General features: G+C 34.1%; 1 protein-coding gene and 1 non-coding gene across 2 annotated transcripts in view; one reads left to right on the top strand and one right to left on the bottom strand.

Annotated features, from left to right (window-relative positions):
• The window catches only part of LOC129514645 (low-density lipoprotein receptor-related protein 1B), a 1,831,349-nt gene that overhangs the window by 1,794,197 nt on the left and 16,899 nt on the right, over nt 1–20,253 (bottom strand). The gene's annotated exons all lie outside the window — the stretch shown is intronic.
• Nucleotides 10,085–10,191, top strand: LOC129514681 (small nucleolar RNA U13). Its single transcript, XR_008665490.1, has one exon. It is a non-coding gene; the product is annotated as a small nucleolar RNA U13 (small nucleolar RNA).

Raw genomic sequence — 20,253 nt, 5'->3', positions numbered from 1 at the left:
TTCATTGCCTGGATTATCTTCTGTAATTACCTGCTCTTTAAGCAAAGAACTAAATAAGAAGACTGTTCGTTTTTAAAATGAAGTATAAATGTCATTTCATATTTATCTAACACTTCTATTTTCAGAGGCAAGCTTATTTTTTAGACTTTGGCAAAAGTATTTACATGTTAGACTAAAGTGTTTAAAGAACACTGTGAAGTTGGAAAGCACACTGTCACCATCTTGTAATGTGAGAGACACTATTGGTGATCCATTTGGATCCTGTTTTCTATGTGTCTCATATAATAAAGAATAAGGTTGGTTTTATTTGTTTTGAACTTTAGAAGATAACTAAGAGCTGAAAATGATTTTTTTAAATTTTTATTTATTTATGATAGTCACAAAGAGAGAGAGAGAGGCAGAGACACACGCAGAGGGAGAAGCAGAGTCACAGGCAGAGGGAGAAGCAGGCTCCATGCACCGGGAGCCCGACGTGGGATTCGATCCCGGGTCTCCAGGATCGCGCCCTGGGCCAAAGGCAGGCACCAAACCGCTGCCCCACCCAGGGATCCCTGAAAATGATTTTTAAAAGCATAGATAAGTTCTCTGAAAATAATGTTCTGAAGAAAAATACAGCCAAGCTTTCCTTCAAAACCTCTTAGGTGTTATGAGGAAAAAAAAGACCATTTGGACCCGAGTCTAAAGATCTGAATTCAAGACTCTATTCCACAATTTAAGAGGACATGGGTTTCTATCTCTATATGAAAGACACTGGCTATTAGCCAATTCACTGTCCCTGCCTCATGCCACCAATGTCCACCTTGGATACCTTTTCTTTCAGATTAGAACTCTGGTCTTTTTTTAGGAAGAAAATGCAGTCAGCCCAACGGGATGCATTGCAATTGGTCTAAGTAAGTTATGACTAATACATACCCCTTTTCAAAAAACTCTCCCCAGCCTCTCTTACAGCTAGGAATGAACATGAGACGTAATTTTGACCAATGAAATATTAGAAGACTTTTGAAGAGATTCTAGAAAAATTTGCCTTCAGTAATAAACGTCAGAGCCCCTCTGAAAAAATCCTTTCTGCCATCCTTTCCTCCAGCAGATGAATAGTAGGGCGATTTAAGCCAATACTGAGGATGAACGGGAAGCTGAATAAAAACAATATGGGTCATCATTGAGCCCCAGTACCATCTCTAGACTGATTTCCTCCAGGTGTCTTGTTTAATGTGTAATCAAATGTCCTTTGCATATGGCATTGTGAATAAGATTTTCTGTTTTGTGCAGCTGATCTTTGGCTCTCTTATCTTTTGAGAAGTGCCCAATATATTGGTTGTTACTTAATAAATTCCTAGTAATTGTTTAAAAATAAATACTTGCTGACTGGTAACGAAGCCTGAATATTGAAAAAATGCTAGTTTCTATATATCCAGAATTTTTTTGACATTTTAGTATTCTCATATAAATGATTGCTTACCCTGATATTTTACCACAGATACTTATGTACTTTTCTCAGTGTTGTCCTTAAGATTAATTACTTTGTGAGAAGATATCTTATAAAAATATTTTTAGAAAATAACAGATAGGATGCACACACACAAGTACAAGAAGTAAATTCCAATGGCCTTTAGGCACGGAAGCATAAACAACCATGAAGTAGATTTAAAAAATGCAGTCTGACTCCTTTGAGAATTTATATAAACTTATAAAGTCTTATATGTTTTCTGTATAGGATTTTTATAAATTCTATAGCTTTAAAAGGTTTAAATATAACAGGTCAGTGAAAAAATACTATATATGCATAGTTATATACATATATGAGATGGTAAATATGATTGTTTCCCAGCAAATATTTAAAAACAAGTATTAACAGTAATTTTTAAAAGATTATTTATTTGAGAGAGAGAAAGAGAGAGAGAGAGAGCTGGATGGGGCAGAGGGAAGGAGAGAACCTCAAGCAGACACCCTGCTCAGCATGGAGCCCTACATAGGGGCTCCCAGGACCTGAGCTGAAATCAAGTCAGTCACTTTTTAACTGACTGAGCCACCCAGGTGCCCCAATAGCATTTTTCTTGTAAATTCCTGCACATTTCCTGTCAAACTGTCATAATAGGTTTTCTACATTTATTTTGAAACATATATAAGAAAATACAGTTATAAACTATCTATACTCCAATAATACTAAAAGCACATAAAAGAGCAGAGGCCATTTACATGGACCATGCATGCTTTCCCATCTACGAATCTATACTCCACTTTTCTTACCATCTCCAAATACTCTGCCTTACACATTCATATTTCATCATGCATAGCTCAAATTTCTTCCTCATCCAAATAAGAACTTCTCTGAATGTCCCTTCAGACATTTTGTTATTATGTCATTACGTTATTATGTCATTATTATGTCATTTTGTTATTATGTCTCCATTTCTTCTGCAGTAATTAAAACTCATTATTAGTAATTATAATACAAATACTATCTTTCCTAGTAGACCATGAGTTTCATGAAAACAAGAGCAATTTTTCTTTCCCCAATTCCTAGTCAGCTATTTATTAAATTCCCTATAGCAGAATCACTTTTATTGACCTCAAAATGTATGAAATAATACCTTATGTAGGGTATTACATAAATCATCCTTCATCTCACTTCATTATAGCAAACTGAGTGCAATGAATGGATAGTTAGAGTAGATCATTCCCTTCTTAAGAAGCTTTTGAAAAAGTCAAGAGAATAAATATAACAGGTAAAACAAAATATAGCATTGAAAATTCTCCCCTCTTCCACTGTCCATAACACATTGAATGTGTGAACATAGAACTAGAAAAGCCAGAAAAGCAATGTAGATAGTGGACATAGAAAGGAGCTAATGAGGTGAGCAGAGCTGATATCCAGGACGGTGTGTGCTTTGTGATGCATGCTCACAGGGGTGTGTGGAAAACCAAACCTATACTTTGTCCAGATGAAAGAACATGTCTGGAGAGCTCAGTACAAGAAATGAGCCGTGAGCAAGTGCCATGCAAGTGATTCATTTCTACAGTGGGAGCAGAAATAAAGTGATTCTCAAGAAGATATGATGCAGGTAAGGCAACTCTCTTAGAATTTTTTAAGATACAGGCAATGATTTAAACTCCTTTCCCATAAATTTTGGCTGTTGGGCTGGTAGTTCCTTGATTAGGACTTCATATTAGAAGTTGGCTTTAGTATTCAGGCTACCTTTATTTGGGGCCCACAAAGATAAACTAAAGTTTAAGGTGGTCACAGAACATGCAAGACTGACATTCTGAAGGACCACTTGAACCTATGATGTTGTAAAATTCTTAAACATTAAGTTGTATTTAAACTGTTAGCAAAAAGAATCATCAGTCCAGTAGCATAGAAAGTAGATTCAAAATACCTCATTCAACATGCTTGTTTTAGGCTATATTACTTAAAATTATTGGTTTTAAATAAAGTGATAAAAAATACAGTATAATTTAAAGTGAGTAAGTTGCCTTCCCATACTAAGATTTGGTGGTTATATAAGTGAATATCTATTCACTTAAAAACAAGAGAAAATAATTCAGGAAAGAATTTAATAAAGATTTCATTGGATGCCATGTTTCTTGTACCATATATACACCTAAGTGCTGCTACAGTTCAGGGAAGATTTGTAGCATTTATGTGAATTAACCCAATTAGCCACATTTTAGGCACTATGGTTAGGTAAGCAATGTGTTAATTTCAAACTGTAAAATATTGGCTAAAATGGAAAAAGAGTCTTCTGAGAGAACAACAACAAAAATGGATACAATACATATATACAAAAAGCCTTTTTTTTAAATCAGCAGATGGACACCTATATTTTAAAACCTACTCACAATGGAATGTGTATGTTTTTAGCAAGACGTGAAGCAATGCACAAGAGTATAAGTTACCAAATGTATATTATGCTATAGCATTCTCTTTAGCACCTCACAGTTAAAAAAAAATCCCTTAATAAGAACCTGTGATGTGCCATTACTGTAAGGTAAATTGATTTCAAGGGAGTAAGTAGTTCAATAGACTCCATAGTTTATAGTTCCCTAATATTAAGTACTTAAAATATCTAGTATGGTTTATACAAACAACCACTTAGCTGTAGCATGTGTTTGTGTGTATCCTTTAATTAAAATTTTTGTTTCATGATATTTAAGAACAAAGGAACAACTAAGGTGACCATACAAATGAGTCAGATGTAACCAATGACTTCAACATTCTGAAGGTTTTCATAGGGATATTACAGGTCTTACTTAATTACAATCTCCAAGCATTAAACTATACCCCAATGGCCTTTACTCAGTGTCCAAATTAACCCCTTCTAAGATTAGAAAATAACTCCTTCAATGTGTAGTTTTCTTTGAATTGGAAAGCAGCTAATGCTGACATTTAGTATTTAATATATGTAATGCTACATCTTTAACTTTGTATATTTGATCATTTTTACAAGCAGATTAGAAAATAGATGATCACTGTTAAATTGTTGCATGGAACCTCTCTAGGTTAGAATCCAACACCAAGAATCAAGAAGACATTACCATGTCAAGATCACTTGAGATTCAATATGAAATTAATTTGTAGTTCTATTCAATGCCTGGAAAATAGTCCTATATGTCAGGAATTATGAAAACCACGGTGACATCAACTGAAATTCATTGTAGATGCCAGATCTTAGCCTGTTTGACAGTACTTTCTGTGCTAGACTTATTTTTTTAAGATTTTATTTTATTTGAGAGAGAGTATGAAAGCAATAGGGAAAGCATGGGGGGCACAGGAGAGGGAGAAGCAAACCTCCTGCTGAGTAGGAGGCCTAATGTAACATGGGGCCATCCTAAGACCCTGAGATCATGACCAAAGCCTAAGGCAGATGCTGCACCTACTGAGCCACCCAGATGCCCCTAGACTTACTTCTTATAAATCCAAACAAATAGCACCTGTATTATACTCACATTCTTTTTTGGGAAAGGTGACCGAACTTTATAGACTTGTTTTCCTTAGTTCTAGCCACACTGTCCTGTACGAGAGGAGACGGACGTTATCAATTATATTTCATGCAAAAGATATGAAGGCAGAAATTTACCAGTTTGATGTTTTAGTAATGGACTAATCAAAGAACACACCTTGCTCTGTATCACACTAGGACTAGATACCAGAGAATGTTTACCCAGGAAACAATCTCACTAAGTAGTTTAAAGTAAGGTACATGGAAAGTATAATATTCTGAGAACTCATCTGACAAGCAAGGCAAGCCAATCATTTCCATGATTCACATGACCCCCAAATAATGTGTACTCTACAAAGGCCCTTTTGTACCAGTTCTGATCTTCCAATGTGATATCAACTATGCCTGTAACCATTTACCTTATGGTATAATCCATTTGTTCCAATAAATGAACCATAAGCCTCATACTGTGATGGGGGAAAACATCCCTGACCATAGAATTCAGTCTCTGATTACTGGCTAGGAAACTAAATGCTTGTATTAATTCATTTACTATTAAAATGCATCAGGTCTATGTTGCTATTACGAAGTCACATAAGACAGCAGATGTAAATTCTTTTTTTTAAATTTGGTGGAGGGACACCTGGGTGGCTCAGTGGTTGAGCATTTGCCTTCGGGCCACGGTTGATCCTGGAGTCCTGTGATCGAGTCCCACATCGGGCTCCCTGAATGGGGCCTGCTTCTCCCCTCTGCCTGTGTCTCTGCCTCTCTCTGTGTCTCTCATGAATGAATTAAAACAAATCTGATGGAGTGATTATGCAATTATTGATTATAATTTTTATGTGCATGTTTAGGCAGACCATTAACTATCTTAGTCCACAGTCTGCTATGATTACCACTACAAAAAATCTGTTTTACCAAGAATCCTGCTGTATCTATTTTGTCTGGTACAAAGCTGGAACTTCTCATGCTAGCAGTTATTCTACCAGAATGTAACATTTTGGAAGAAGGGATGATCTCTTATTCATAGTGTCAAACAGGACCTATTTTATAAGAAAACCTTCAAACATATCTGTTCCAAAGAAACAATCAGTGCAAGCTTCATTTTAAACTTCTTCATTTTCTTTAAAATGATGGGGCTCCATGATGTTTCAGTCAAATGCTTTTGACCCATTTCAAACATGAGCAAGACATTTGAGTTGATTAGTATTTATAAAGAAAGCATCGTGTTTTATTATTCAAGGTACCACATATGCAAAAAGGAAAGCAACAGTTTAATTTCATACAATATTTGGATTTGGGGATTAGCAATTAACATTTTATTCTTTTTAAGATTTTATTTATTTATTCATGAGAGACACAGAGAGGCAGAGACACAGGCAGAGGGAGAAGCAGGTTCCTCGAGGCAACCCCATGTGGGACTTGATCCCGGGACTCCGAGACAACGCCCTGAGCTGAAGGCAGTTCTCAATCACTGAGTCACCCAGGCGTCCCAGCAATTAACATTTTAAAGTTAAATGACTGATTTGAAAAATTATTTGGAAAATCATATCTGGTACTTTTCAATTTTAAAGTTACCGAATGTAGAGCTAAATAGATCTCTACATTTCAAAACTCAAGGAAGCCAGTATGTATTTTGAAGGACATCAAAATGATTTAATGTCAGCATACACAGAGCTAGCTATTGAAAAAAATATGCCACAAAAAGAAAGTACATTTTTAAACCATATAATTACCATTAAATTAAGAATTTAGTTGTTTGAAGTTGGCTCTGTAAATCTTTATGAAGATTCTATATTACCATTTTGAAGCACTCAAATATCGCATTCAGGATAAAGACGACATCATGTACAAATGTAAATAATGTAACAACAACAGATTGAGTTTTTGTACTTCTTGTTCTCTTTACAATCTTGTCATGAGAATAAATCACATGGTGTCATTTTTTCTTCTTACAAGTCCCTGACAATGAAGCATCTAAGTCTAATAATTTTCCTCTTCTAAATTCTCTACTTTTTAATGTTCTGGAAGAACAAGGATAAGCCGTAAAAAAATCTTAGTCTCTTGCATGGTCCTCTAACCACATCAGCAAATAAAGAATACATAGATATTCCCCTCCTGCTCATATTCCTCAATGCCACTACATTAACTCTAACCTGACAAAGATAAAGAAAAAAGGAAATTTGCTTGGGGTCAGATCTAGAAAATGTGCTTTACATAAATATTTTCAGTCATTTCAAGGACATCATCAAGAGTGCCACATCCAATCTAGACCTCACTGAATCTTAAATCTTCTTTGTTGCTTTGTAATAGACAATTGCATTTGTAAACATTTAGGAAAGTGTTTACGATAGTTCAAAGTACACTGATGAATTTTAAAGAATATCTGAATTCCCAAAAGTATTCCATAGTGTTAGGAATTACTTAGAAGTAGATATCACAGGAAACTGGCCCATTTGAGAATTCTTAAAATGGTTCCTTAATTTCTTTTCAGCTTAGAGAACATATTTTACTCTTACCATAAAAACACTCAAATGTATATTCATTTTCAGTTATTAAGACCTCATTGTAAGATTAGAGAACAAACAAAATCTGAACTCTATAGTTTAAAATTCTAAATTGTCTTCAACAGGGACAAAGTTAGTAAAATAAAATTGTTCTCTATTATCACTCATAGAAGTAGAGCTATAGTAAATAGATGAATAACTTATTGAGAGAAATTATAGGGTCAACCTTAAAGTTAAGTCAACCTTAATTTACTTGGGGCCTCATATTATTCTGCACAATCTAAATGAACTAAGTCATGGCTAAATGAGAAGATAAAGTAGAAATGTACTCTAAACAGTACTACTGATAATTTTCAAAAGATACGTAATTCCAAAAGTTGTAATTCACTTTTGTTAATTCAAGTAGATCATCCTTAATTAGAACTCACTTTTCTCCTCTAAACATAGTGTTGACTCTTGCCATGATAGATGATTCTTTAATAAACGAATAGGCAACTGGCTTTCAGGCAATAACTTGGTGCATTTCTGCTTGGAAACATTATTCATACAGAATAAAAATGAGAATAACACAAGTTGAATCCAGGACATCATGGATAGTCACTGCGATCTTCTGTTATATGACACAATCCATAATGGTGGGAAACTCATTAATCAATAGTGATGCATCGCAAAACCAGATCCAACATGGTTTCTTGATCTTATTGAGATATTATAATTCATATTTTCCCTTGATGGCCACCATCCCAGTGGCCAGCTTTAACTTCGAAGAGTAATTGGCAACACTAGTTTAGAATGATGCCGTAGGCAGTACAATTCCATAAAGCAGTCAAACTATTTTATTCCAAAGCCTATATTTAACATTATAGGCACATATATGATTATAATATTAAAATGATTTAGAGGATAAAATATTTTCTGCTTAAATCTCAAACAGAAATTTAATAGTTAATTGATAGTTTAAAGACAGGCAATCTACCATTTCTATATTTCCGTAGCAAACCTATTCGTTTCGTGTGTATAAAACATTGTCCATGCTATTTTCAGTATTAATAATCCCAAATCAAACTGACATTCATTGGGATTTTCTGACACTGGACTTCTATTGGTAAACTGCATTTGCCAGATCAAATTCTTCTCTTAGCCTTAGATCTCAAATGGCACCATTGTGCTAATAAGCACCTTTCCTCAATTTTCAAAATAATTAGTTCCCCAAGTGGCTTATTTCAGATAAAAGAATAATACACTATCCCCACAGAATTTGTTCTGTTTCTAAATGATTTAAAATTCTAAATTTGCCATAGCATTTAAGTTCCAATAGTAAAAATGCGTCAATGATTGCAAAGTCTCTATGGCAACAACCTCATTATAACACCACTCCCGGGATAGTAACCTGGATTCTAAGTGTTAGAGAGACGTCAATTATCATGGAGCCTGGTGAACTAGAGAACTAATTCAGTCTATATAAAAAAAAGTTGTTGACTTTAATTCCATAAACAATGCAAATGTGTACAATGTTACAATAGCGATTACAACCGAGATTTTCTACATCGTAAACACTATGCCTCCTTGATGAGACCACTGTATTTTTTTAGTCTAAATTTAAGGATAGTTGGTTTTATATTACTCATCTAAAATTGGATCTACCTATGAAAACCTTGAAGCAAAGTTTCGGCTCTGTTGTTTAGAAATCATGACTTTGCCTTAAGATATCAGGCAATCTAGGCATCACACAGAAGTGCTTACAGAACACAGATGCTCTGTGAAGCTACCACTGTTTCAGTTAAAAATATATTAGCATTGACACTGCTCTGTCAACAAACATTTCAGTCCATGGAGAAAGACAACACCGACATCCAGAGTCCATTTCCAAAGTGAATACCAGCTTTTTAAAAACTAACATCTGCTGAGCTCCAGCGCTCCAGCTGCCGCAGAAAGCAGATTTTCCAAAGTAAATCTGCCCCATTCATTTCTTCCAGGAAGTGGGCATTCAGTGATTGAAATCTATTAATGCTTATTTGTGATTCATTTAAATCTATGATTTAGAAAGTTTAATTGACAGAAATAATGAATAACTACAATACATTTTAGAGACTGCATCGCATTTTAAAACAAGTAAAGATAATTGTGAGTGAAAAATGAAAGAAAACTGCATACCTCAGTAAATGAGCCATTAACCTGTCACCTTTGAAACCAGGAATCTTGATGATAATAACCAAGCTTCTTTAATGATTCTACAACATGATTATAAAATTAAACTGATAGGTTATAAAGAACCAAAATCAATCTCAAACTATTTCCAGTGTAGCCTTCCTCTTATAAGGACTCACTGTCCCACCACCCACTTATTTCCCCTTTACTTTTGCTTTGAGGGCAATGGGACTCAAGGCTGAAAGGAGAGAGAAAGGGAGGGAAGGAGGTAAGAATTTCCAGGGGACATCTGGGTAACTCAGTGGTTAAGCGTCTGACCTTTGGCTCAGGTCATGATCTCAGGGTCCCCTCATTGAGCCTGCGTTGAACCCCCAATAATGCTTCCTGCTCAAAGAAGTATCTGCTTCTCCCTCCCTCTGCCCCTTCCCCTACTCAAGCTCTCTCTCAAAGAAATAAAATCTTTTAGAAATGTAAAAAGTAATTCCCAGGATCCTTCTGGGTTCATAAGCATGATGATTGGGTGTTTGCACCATTGTGTGACATGTGCCTCCCTCAAAACTTGTTATGACCTCATCACATAACCAACCCATCTGATGTGAACTTGGAAAAGAAAAGTAACTTCCACAGGCAAATGTATTCTTAAGTTATTCTTACCGTAATTAAACTACCCTCAAATTATTTATGGGGGGTGGGAATTGGCTTGTGATCTTGGGAAAGGAAGTGGGGATAGGCGAGTTTATGAGCTGCAGAATTTGTATTTAAAGGAATAAAGGATCAACGTAGTCTGATCCACTCTCAAACAGTGGCGACTGCTCTGGTGATGTGGACCACAAACAGGCTAGACCTCCTCAGCAGTATACGTTGGCAGCTGGACCCTCACAAATGTCACTTCATATTCATTCACTAAGGAACATAACTCATTCCTTTGGGTGAAGTCTAGGTAACATCCAAGTTACATAGGTGAGCTGCATGATTTAGATTGAAATTGACCACATTCATATTTATAAAATTGAAATACAAGTTAGTGTGTCTATCTCTCTGCATATGTTATACACATTTTGATATAAAGCATATGTTAGACATAGTCTGAATCTTATACATATTCAAATATAAAATCTGTGTATATATATACATATATACATACACACACATATATATATATATATATATATATATATATATATATATATATCAGTGTATGTGTCTGATAAAATAGAATTGTGGATGATTAATCCAGTCCTAAAATATCCACAAGAAGCTATCCTTTAAGGTAGACATAGATAACATATCTAATGTTTTATTGGTGCTATTAAGAAAACTATTGTTAAATATTTCTCTTAGAGTTACTTTATTTTTTTAAATATTTTATTTATTTATTCATGAGAGACAGAGAGAGAGGCAGAGAGAGAAGCAGAGGGAGAAGCAGAGGGAGAAGCAGAGGGAGAAGCGGGCTCCACGTAGGGAGCCCGATGTGGGACTTGATCCCGGGACTCCAGGATCACACCCTGGGCCAAAGGCAGGTGCTCAACCACTGAGCAACCCAGGCATCCCTAGAGTTACCTTTAAATACTACCTACCTCTTATAATCTGTTTCAAAATTTGAAAGTCAAAATAAAAATAACAAGTTGCATCTATCACTTCATTCACAAATCTGACCTCTATAAGGTTTCTGATTATGTCAAAAAAAATCAAATTTACATTTTAGAAATCAAGATTTGAAAGCACGGAGTTTAAAAGAAAATGCCAGAAAAAAAAAAAGAAAAAAGAAAAGAAAATGCCGTAGGCTTTTAAGGCAATTCCAAAATAAGAATTCCCAAAATGTTTTGAATGCATAAACCATTATTAGAACAAATTTTTAGCCTCCCATGAGGTTCTAGCTAGTATATGTAGAGAAAAACACGTTTTTCTTACTTTTGAAATATTTGTTAAAAACAAAAGTATCATAATGCTCTATTTTTGCAAATTATATTTTATTAAATATTAATGTAGTTTTGGTAGGAAGCTACATTATGACATAATAGTTTAAAAAAAAACGAAGGCCTTGGAGATTGGAGTTCTAGACTTAATGGAGCTTTGACACTTAACTGTTGGATTTTGAATGAGTCTAAATTTCCTCTTGTATGAAATAAGAGCTTGTATTTTTATAGGACTGGTGTTTATAATGATTTAAAGTATGTGGAAATATATTTTAAAGGCTATAGCATTGTCTCAAGACAGTTGCCATGTGCATGCTACCACACATAGCATTATGAACCATTTACACCCCAATCACAATCTCACCCACTTTCTCCTCCCTGTTTAAAAATGCATCAAAAGGAAAATATGAATGGTACTCCAGGATACTTCGTTCTCATTACACTTGAGCTCACGCAAGCAAATTCACCTAACAAGACTTGGTAGCCATGCCTTATGGAGTTAAAAAACAGGACAAGGTTCCTACCACCTTCTGGGTAGAAAGAATGCTACTGCTGATATGATATCTTGAAAGCATCCAAAATTAATCATATTGATTGCATACTTATAGTTATTTAAAGAAAATGTTGGTTATAAATTGCCTACTAATAATAATATTTAAAAATCAAATCTTTTTTAATGAAACTCATGCCACAAAATTGGACCATGAAAGACACAGGAAATAAAGACATTTTACATATACAGAAAGGAAGACCTCCTAATTTTATTTGACATATTTTTAACTAGGTATAATGGAAAACCTGATAATCATACCAAAATAAAAAATATTAGTAAACACTGAAATATGCAGGTTTTAAAAGCCAAAACATTTACATTTGAAATTTAATTAATGTGGAAATAAAAAACCAATAATGATTTGATAGTCAATCACTATTGTGATCACTCCTTGAGTATCAGGGCTTATGTCTCCTAGGTGTAAGTGTATAAATATCATTTTTTTCTTTCTCAGTCATGGGGAAAGGATACATATGATAATCTGGCATGAAGTATATCCTGTACTTTGGGGAGTTAGAGTCTTCCCTCAAACTCTTGCAAAGATCTGTAAAGAGTTGGAATTAATTAATGTATTTGCTACTTTAAACACCATATATTTTAATATTTGAATGACTTTACTCACATTATTCAAGTTGTAATTTTAAGTCTTAATTTTCATGTAGATGAAAATAATTATGTAAATTATGCACATTAATTAAATTATGTAAATTAATTGGGGAAATTATTTTCATAAAATTGTTTTGTTGCTATGTATAGCTTTAGTCCCTGGAAACTCAGAAGATCACTCTGTTAAATTAATGTATATACAAATGTATAAACTGTTCCTTAAATATAGACGTTACTATTTATCATTCTTTCCTATTAGTGAAGAACCTAGTATCATAGCTGTTCTTACAGTGATAGTTTCATTAACAAAGAAATTCATCTCTGTGCTCTTCGTTTTCTTTATGTTCTTTGAATCTATAAAATAATGCACTTTGAGCTTAATGTGATTATTTGGCTTTGGCAGCCACCTAGGAAGCTAACTAAAGTTATCTTCAGTGTACAAATTTTAGTTAAAAAAAAATAATAGTAGGAAGAGGCCTTAGCCAACAATTAATGAAGTTACAAGCATATTTTTTTCTTTCACAAATACCATTTAACATTCTAATACTACAAGAGATGGCCCAATGATTTTTTATAAATATATATACATTAAACAGCACAATATTTTAAGCTAGAATATGTCACAAACGCTAATAAATATAATATGCCAAATAAATGACATCTCTGACCTCACACCATTGGCTGATTCTTATATACCTGCTGTATATAAGGAAAAGCCAAAATAAATATTGTTCCAATCCAGAATTCATTAGCAGGATCTGTCAGCTGTGTAAAAGCTTCCTCCCAAGGATCTGACCAGTACTCTGGTGCATACTTGTTGAGCTTCATTTACAAGATTGTCAGAAAACTAAATGTATTTTCACAGCATCTTCCAAATCTTTAATCAAGTAATGTCTAATGAAGCCAAAAGGCTATTTCTCAATTCTTCTCCACTTCCTCTTTCTCCCAGGAGGATATTTACGAAGATAGCAAAGAAGATGACACACACCTTAGTGGTAAGAGGAGGGATATCTATAATCCACATATTACCAAATGAAAAGTTCAAGTGTCATTCTTCACTTCAAGGGGAACTTGAAAGGGGGATTTGCTTTATTACAGGGTCTACTAATGCCAACTCTAAATCCCCATCCTTTCACACAAGAGTTTATAAAATCCCTCTTCCATTTGTGAAAAGGAAACTCTCACAATACTGATGCACAAAATGACATTTATTCACATTAAAAGCCTCATCAGTTATTTCTCAGCAGTCTTTATTCCTTTTGCAGAGGGGTTTATTGTATTGTTTGGCATGAAGGAAACTGGCACTCTGTGATTTAACAGTCTGGCCTGAAACCAGTACTCCGAAGAGTTTCTTTAAAGCTACCCATTTTCCAAAGATTGTATTGAGTCCTGTGGGTTTCTAAATGGGTCAGAGATGAGTTTGGTACAGAACAGGATCATAAAGGTTTTTAAAGATATTCTGCTTTACTGCTGAATATCTGATATTCTGATGAACTGCTTTAAATCATTAGTACTGCATTTGCACTGGAACCCATGTTAGGCAGCAATGTATTCAAAAGCTGTCTCTTTTCAGCTCACCAGGGCTCCTTGGGTCTCATCTCAGGAATTAGGGGCCACATACCTTCTCAATCATTTTCTCAGCCTTTTCGTCAACCAGTCTTTAAACAAGCAAGCAATGGACAATTCATGGCTTTATTATTTAAACACCTGGAGAGCATCACAGAGTTAGTGCTTACACCTATGAGACGTTCTCAAATTGGGCTTTTTCCAAGACCAGTTGGGGGAATAATTACTTTTATTTACTATCTGTCTAAAACTTCCTATCACTTCCAGATGTCACACAGGAGTGATAGAAATGTATTCCCTACCCTCAGGGAGTCCATAGTCTAAGAGAAAAGATATTACGGGACGTCTGGGTGGCTCAGTGGTTGAGCATCTGCCTTTGGCTCAGGGCGTGACCCAGGGGTCCTGGGATTGAGTCCCACATCGGGCTCCCTGCATGGGGCCTGCTTCTCCCTCTGCCTGTGTCTCTGCCTCTCTGTGTCTCTCATGAATAAATAAATGAAATCTTTAAAAAAGAAAAGATATTAGCATTGGGTAACAATTATAACAGTTTCTGACAATTGCTTTGAAGGAAATATTCATAGGCTAGTTTGCAAAGATGAGAAAGGGTACCAAGCCTACCTGACTGGAGACAGAAGATCTGTTTGGGTATTTTAAAAAGGTCATTCTAGTAGCAGAATGGTAAATGGATTGAACTTCCTAGTTCTTTTCAGTGAATAAAGTTGTATAAAGATCTACTTCCAATATTGACAATAATGAAGATATGTCATTTCTTCTTTGATTTATTCCATTAAATAGAGCCAGTATGGGCTGGATGATACTTATAATGTTTAAATTTCATATAGGGCTATATAGTTTACAAAATATAGTTTTTGAGAAAATTCAGTAAAGACTTAAAGTATCTATTTTCTGTGGAATGTGCTACATATAATGAATGATTTAGTATCCACTTAAGTGTAAATGACAAATCTTAAGTTGTCAAACATTTGATTTGGAAGGTGATCAAATCTAACTGTTATAATTGGTATAAGATTACAAATTTCCAGAAATAATTCATTAACACTGAAGATGTGCTTTAAAAAAAAAAAAGAATACTACCTCCTTATATTTCAAAAACTTCTTCAGGGTCTGGTATTAAGATTAAATCTACTGCTTAGCAATGATTTGTATTTTATATTATTTTATGTTTACATTTCAATCATTAATATGACTATTTCTCTTCATGAAACATTTTAAATAATAAGTATCTTATTTTTACATGTTCCTTGGGGCTGTATACGGTTCTGGTAACTGCAAGTTAAATTAGCCAAAATATCACTTAACCTTAATTTTCTAAAAGTACTTAGATATATAAAATATGAAAGCTGAACTTCTACAGTATCTCATTTCACTTTACTTAAGGCACTTGTCATCACAAAAACTGAGCTGCCATGTTGCTTGTACATGTATTTACCACCCTTCTGAAATCCTATTTGCCACATTTCAGCCTGATTTTTTTTTCTAACACAGAAATGATAGTTTTTTTCATTATTGTGTCACTCACGCCTTTTTTCTAAGTTTAATTTTATTCAGCATGTCCACAATAAATGTTTTTGAAATAGTTAATTATTAGTAAGCTGTGTTTTCCTGACATCCATAGAGTTAAGTTAAAGAAGTGAGAATAAAGATTCCAAAAACTGAAAAAAAAAAAAATCACAAACGTGAACAGACTTCCATTAGTACTGTTGTGGAATAATTAAGTTTTAATTCTGTAAAGTGCTATAGAATTTGTAAAGCATTTTGTTTCTCTTATTCAGGTTTAAAGATTTGTTGATTGATTGACTGATTGACTGACTTTAGAGAGAGAGCAAGAGAACATGAGCAGGAAGTGGCAGAGGGGAAGGGAGAAAGAATCTCAAGGCAACTCCATGCTGCATGCCAAGCCCCACGGGGGCTCAATCCCAGAACCTGAGATCAAAAATGAGCCAAAACCAAAAGTGAGACACATCTGACCTCACCACCCAAGAGCCCCTTCTTGTTCAGTTTTAAAGGAACGCCATATAATAAGTTGTCATTAATTACATTTTACAAACACAAAAATTCAGTTTTGAAGAAAATATATGACTTGTTCATGGTTACTCTGCTAGGAAGTAGCAGAAGCTGGAGCCTGGATACAAAGCAAAATCTTTGAGCTCAGGGCTACTCTATATTCCATTGTAACTTTTATGCCATTATTACACAAGATATACCAGAATTTAATACCTTTCATTTTTTGTCACTTAGAATACACCATTGGGTAGTGCAAGCTGCCTTTCACCTCCCTGAATCTCATTCTCAAATCCTGGATCATTTTTCATAGCATGCTAAGACAATTCCAGAGTTTAATAATTGTAATAAACCCTTGAAGGAACTAGTAGTAATAAGATATTTCCAAAGGTAAAAATTATATTATTTCTGATATGTATTTACTACTAAGCAGTTTTACTGTGTTATTCTTTAAAAATTGATTGTATATATATATATTAACTCTAATTCAGCTGAAATTGTGAAATAATGGAATGCGTACATGTTAGCATAAAAAAATATATTATAAAGTTAATATAAAGCTTTATATTTAACTGTTATATATTTTGCCTTAATTACAATAGTCAGATGTCCTAAATGTAAACAAATGTCTTTTTCTGATTAAGTTGATTCACATAATTGATTAATTCTGTGCAAAGATGAGGAGAGAAAAAGGGAGAAAGAAAGAAACCTTGAACTATATTAAAGTATTAACACTTTTATTTTATAATATTTTCTGGGCTAAAGTAAAATAATACCATTTAATAAGGTTTATAAAAAGATGCATAAATAATAATTAAATAAAGATATATATTTTAATAAAACCAGATTAGGTTCCTAAATTATTTGCTTTATTCTACTATTATAATTTTTAGACCAAAGTATTACACTTCAAGAACTTTAGATCACAAATATGTCTTAATGGTTCCAAAGAGTTTTCTTTTTTTTTTCAAAGAGTTTTCTAATATATTCTGTTTCTGAAAATCAAATATCTGTCCTTTAAAAAGAAAAAAAAAAGAGATGGTTCAAATATAAAAATTAATTCACAGGGACCTTTCTATAAACAAATATAAAATAGATATGTTCTCTGAAGTGAATATTTCCTATAATTTTAGAGACTCTCATTCTATTTTTCTCAAATAATCTATTATTCATCTTCAATTCCATGTGAAAGAGTAATCCTAGATTTAATGTTAGCTGGAAAATAAGAAGCAATATGGTCTGTCTCTTCATATCCTCTGCTAGAAGTGTAATTTGCAAGTAATTTATCAATAAATACTTAATAAAAACAAAAAAATAAATTCACTAGAGCATGGGTTGCAAATGTCACTGACTACTATGCTCCTTGTGGGAAAAAAAAATCCATCAATGAATGAAAATACAATTCACATTTTTAGAGTCCTTTCCATTTTAATGATTACTTCATGGCACCACTGTTCTCATTTCCTGTAATTGCTTCCATTTGAAACACAGGCTATATGAGAATCTAAAGGAGTAAAGTATTAATGTACTAAAATCTGACAAGGCTGAATGAGGATTCTCGGACATTCAACACTTTTTCATTGAGTACCAAGTGGTTGGGATATATACACAGTTTTTCTTTTTCAAATACACCCTTTATCTTTAGTGCATTTTTGTATCAATTAACAGGATGAATTAATTATTTTTAAAGGGACAAAAACAACCTATGGATGCCCACATTGCTCCATGGAACTGAGATCTAGTAACTATATTTTCAGTTACAGATTTTGGCTAAAACAGGCATGTAGAATGTATTTGCCAAGGTCACTGGAGTTAGATCATTTGCATATTTCCCCCAACTGACTCCAGGTGAAAATTACTCAGTTTGTCAAGTGGTGGGTGTCTCCTTCATTACCTCAGAACAATTTATCACAGACACTGTGCTTACCCAAGAACTTTCCTGGTGAGTCTCAAGCACTGGTCTCCTTTTCCATGGATTTTTGAGAGACAAATATCTCAATTTTCACGTGACAGGGTTCTTGTGTTACAAAATGAAACAAGCTTAAAATAACTCAAAAAAAAAAAAAAAGAGCATGATGACCTTATAAGCAGCATGAACCTCAGTGGACTAGGGAAGAGTACATTTAGAGTGGACTTTGGTAGGAAACAACCATTTCCCAAAGATTGTTATTGCTTAATGAGATCCGTGACCACACATCCATTATGTGGGATAAACATGGATCCCTGCTGGTTCCCCAAAGCTTGCTGACAGTTGGTGGTTATGATGTTAACTCACTTTAACACCCTAGAAATGTTTTAATGTCTTTTACTCCTATTTCTATAATATTAGAGCCAAGCTTGAATCCACCATGTAGAAAATATAATAGCAAGATTAAAATAGTATAACTTGGACAGTCTCTAGAGCAGTTCTGTGTTACTACTATAAGCAATGCTTATTTTAGGAGGGCATCTTCTACCGTTTTGGAAAGACAATTTTCATAGTATCTATAAACCAATCGGATACAAGAAATCTTCAACTATTGGCTTACTCTAACAAATAATGTTCCTTTAGTAAAGGAAACCCAAGATCAACAGTGTACATATTTTGCCTACAACTATTCATTTTTATTGCTTTGTAGGAAAGCAAAATTTAGTAGTTTTGGTTTTAAAAAGACAAAAATAATGAATAAGCATACTTAAAAATTTTCGGATTATTTTGTGTAAAGAGTAGCTCTTCCTACTGAGAAGTAAAACATGCCTATCATGCATTCCTCGCAGCCCCCCTACCCGAAGAGAAAATAATAGCATCAGAAAAGTACGGTGTTAACATTCAAAAATGATATCTGGTTCAGTCGTTTTCAAAAGCTGTATAGAATGATATGTGTCGTATTAAAAGACACAAAGCTAAGCCTTGATTTTTGTCTTCGTTCTGATTTTCTGACAGAAAATCTTTGGCACACACACTCTGTTAAGAAAGCAAACTACCCTTTACATAAATTTATCACTTAGAGGCATTAAACATTTACTTGGTATTATACAGTCACATCATTCTTTCTGGGGGAAAAAATCAGTATTTTTCAAAAAGTACAGTAATACTTGTGGAGCATAAAAGAAACAACAGATGTTCCTCCTGCCCCCACCTATTTATTTTTTAAGGCAAATGCAAAAGCCTTATATGGGTAAAAATAAATAATAAAACCTTGGAAAATTTTTGTTTTTAACCTATAAAAGCAAAAAAAAAAAGCCATTTTAGTACTACCACCAAGGTCAGAAAAATATCCTAGATTACCAATAAATTATTCTTCCTATTTCCAGAGAAAATATAGCAAGGGTATCCCCACAGGACACCCAGCATGAACACAAAGTCATGACTTGAAGCACTACCAATAAGTCAGCAAGTTGTGGGAATAGCTATTTCAATGTAGTCAAATTTTCATTTTAAACTATTTGAAGAAAAAATAAATTCTATTTCTAGAGACTAACGTCAGAAGAGAATATGAGAATTATAGTGAAATTTATTCCTTGCAAGTCTCGTTTCCCCTATTATAAAGTAGTTCATTAACTATCTCTAGAAATTTCATTTTTTTATTTTTTAAAGATTCATTTATTTTTTTGAGAGAGAGAATGAGCAGTTGGGGGTGGTGGGGGGAGAGGGGAAAGAGGGAGAGAGAAACCCAAGAGAAGGGAATGCGTAAAAAAAAAAAAAAAAAAAAAAAAGAGAGAGAGAAGGGAACGCGTGCTGAGTGAGGAGCCCAACCAGAGCTCAATCTCATGACCCTGAGATCACAACCTGAGACAAAACCAAGAGTCCGATGCTTAACCAACTGGAACACCCAGGTGCCCTTATTTAGATTTTAGATGATTTATTTTAGAGATGACTTTAAAAGGCCCATCTTAGATCCACTGAGTTATAAAGAACAACATTTTCTGCACATCTTACTATTCAGGAGTTCTTGAATTAACCATAGTAAACTATAGAACTACTTACTTAAGGTCAGTTCTCTTGCTCCTTGCTA

This window comes from Nyctereutes procyonoides, unplaced genomic scaffold (genome assembly GCF_905146905.1).
Source record: "Nyctereutes procyonoides isolate TBG_1078 unplaced genomic scaffold, NYPRO_anot_genome, whole genome shotgun sequence".
Taxonomy (NCBI): domain Eukaryota; kingdom Metazoa; phylum Chordata; class Mammalia; order Carnivora; family Canidae; genus Nyctereutes; species Nyctereutes procyonoides.
The sequence above is the reverse complement of the archived record's forward strand: the minus strand, read 5'-3'. Positions and strand labels throughout refer to the sequence as shown.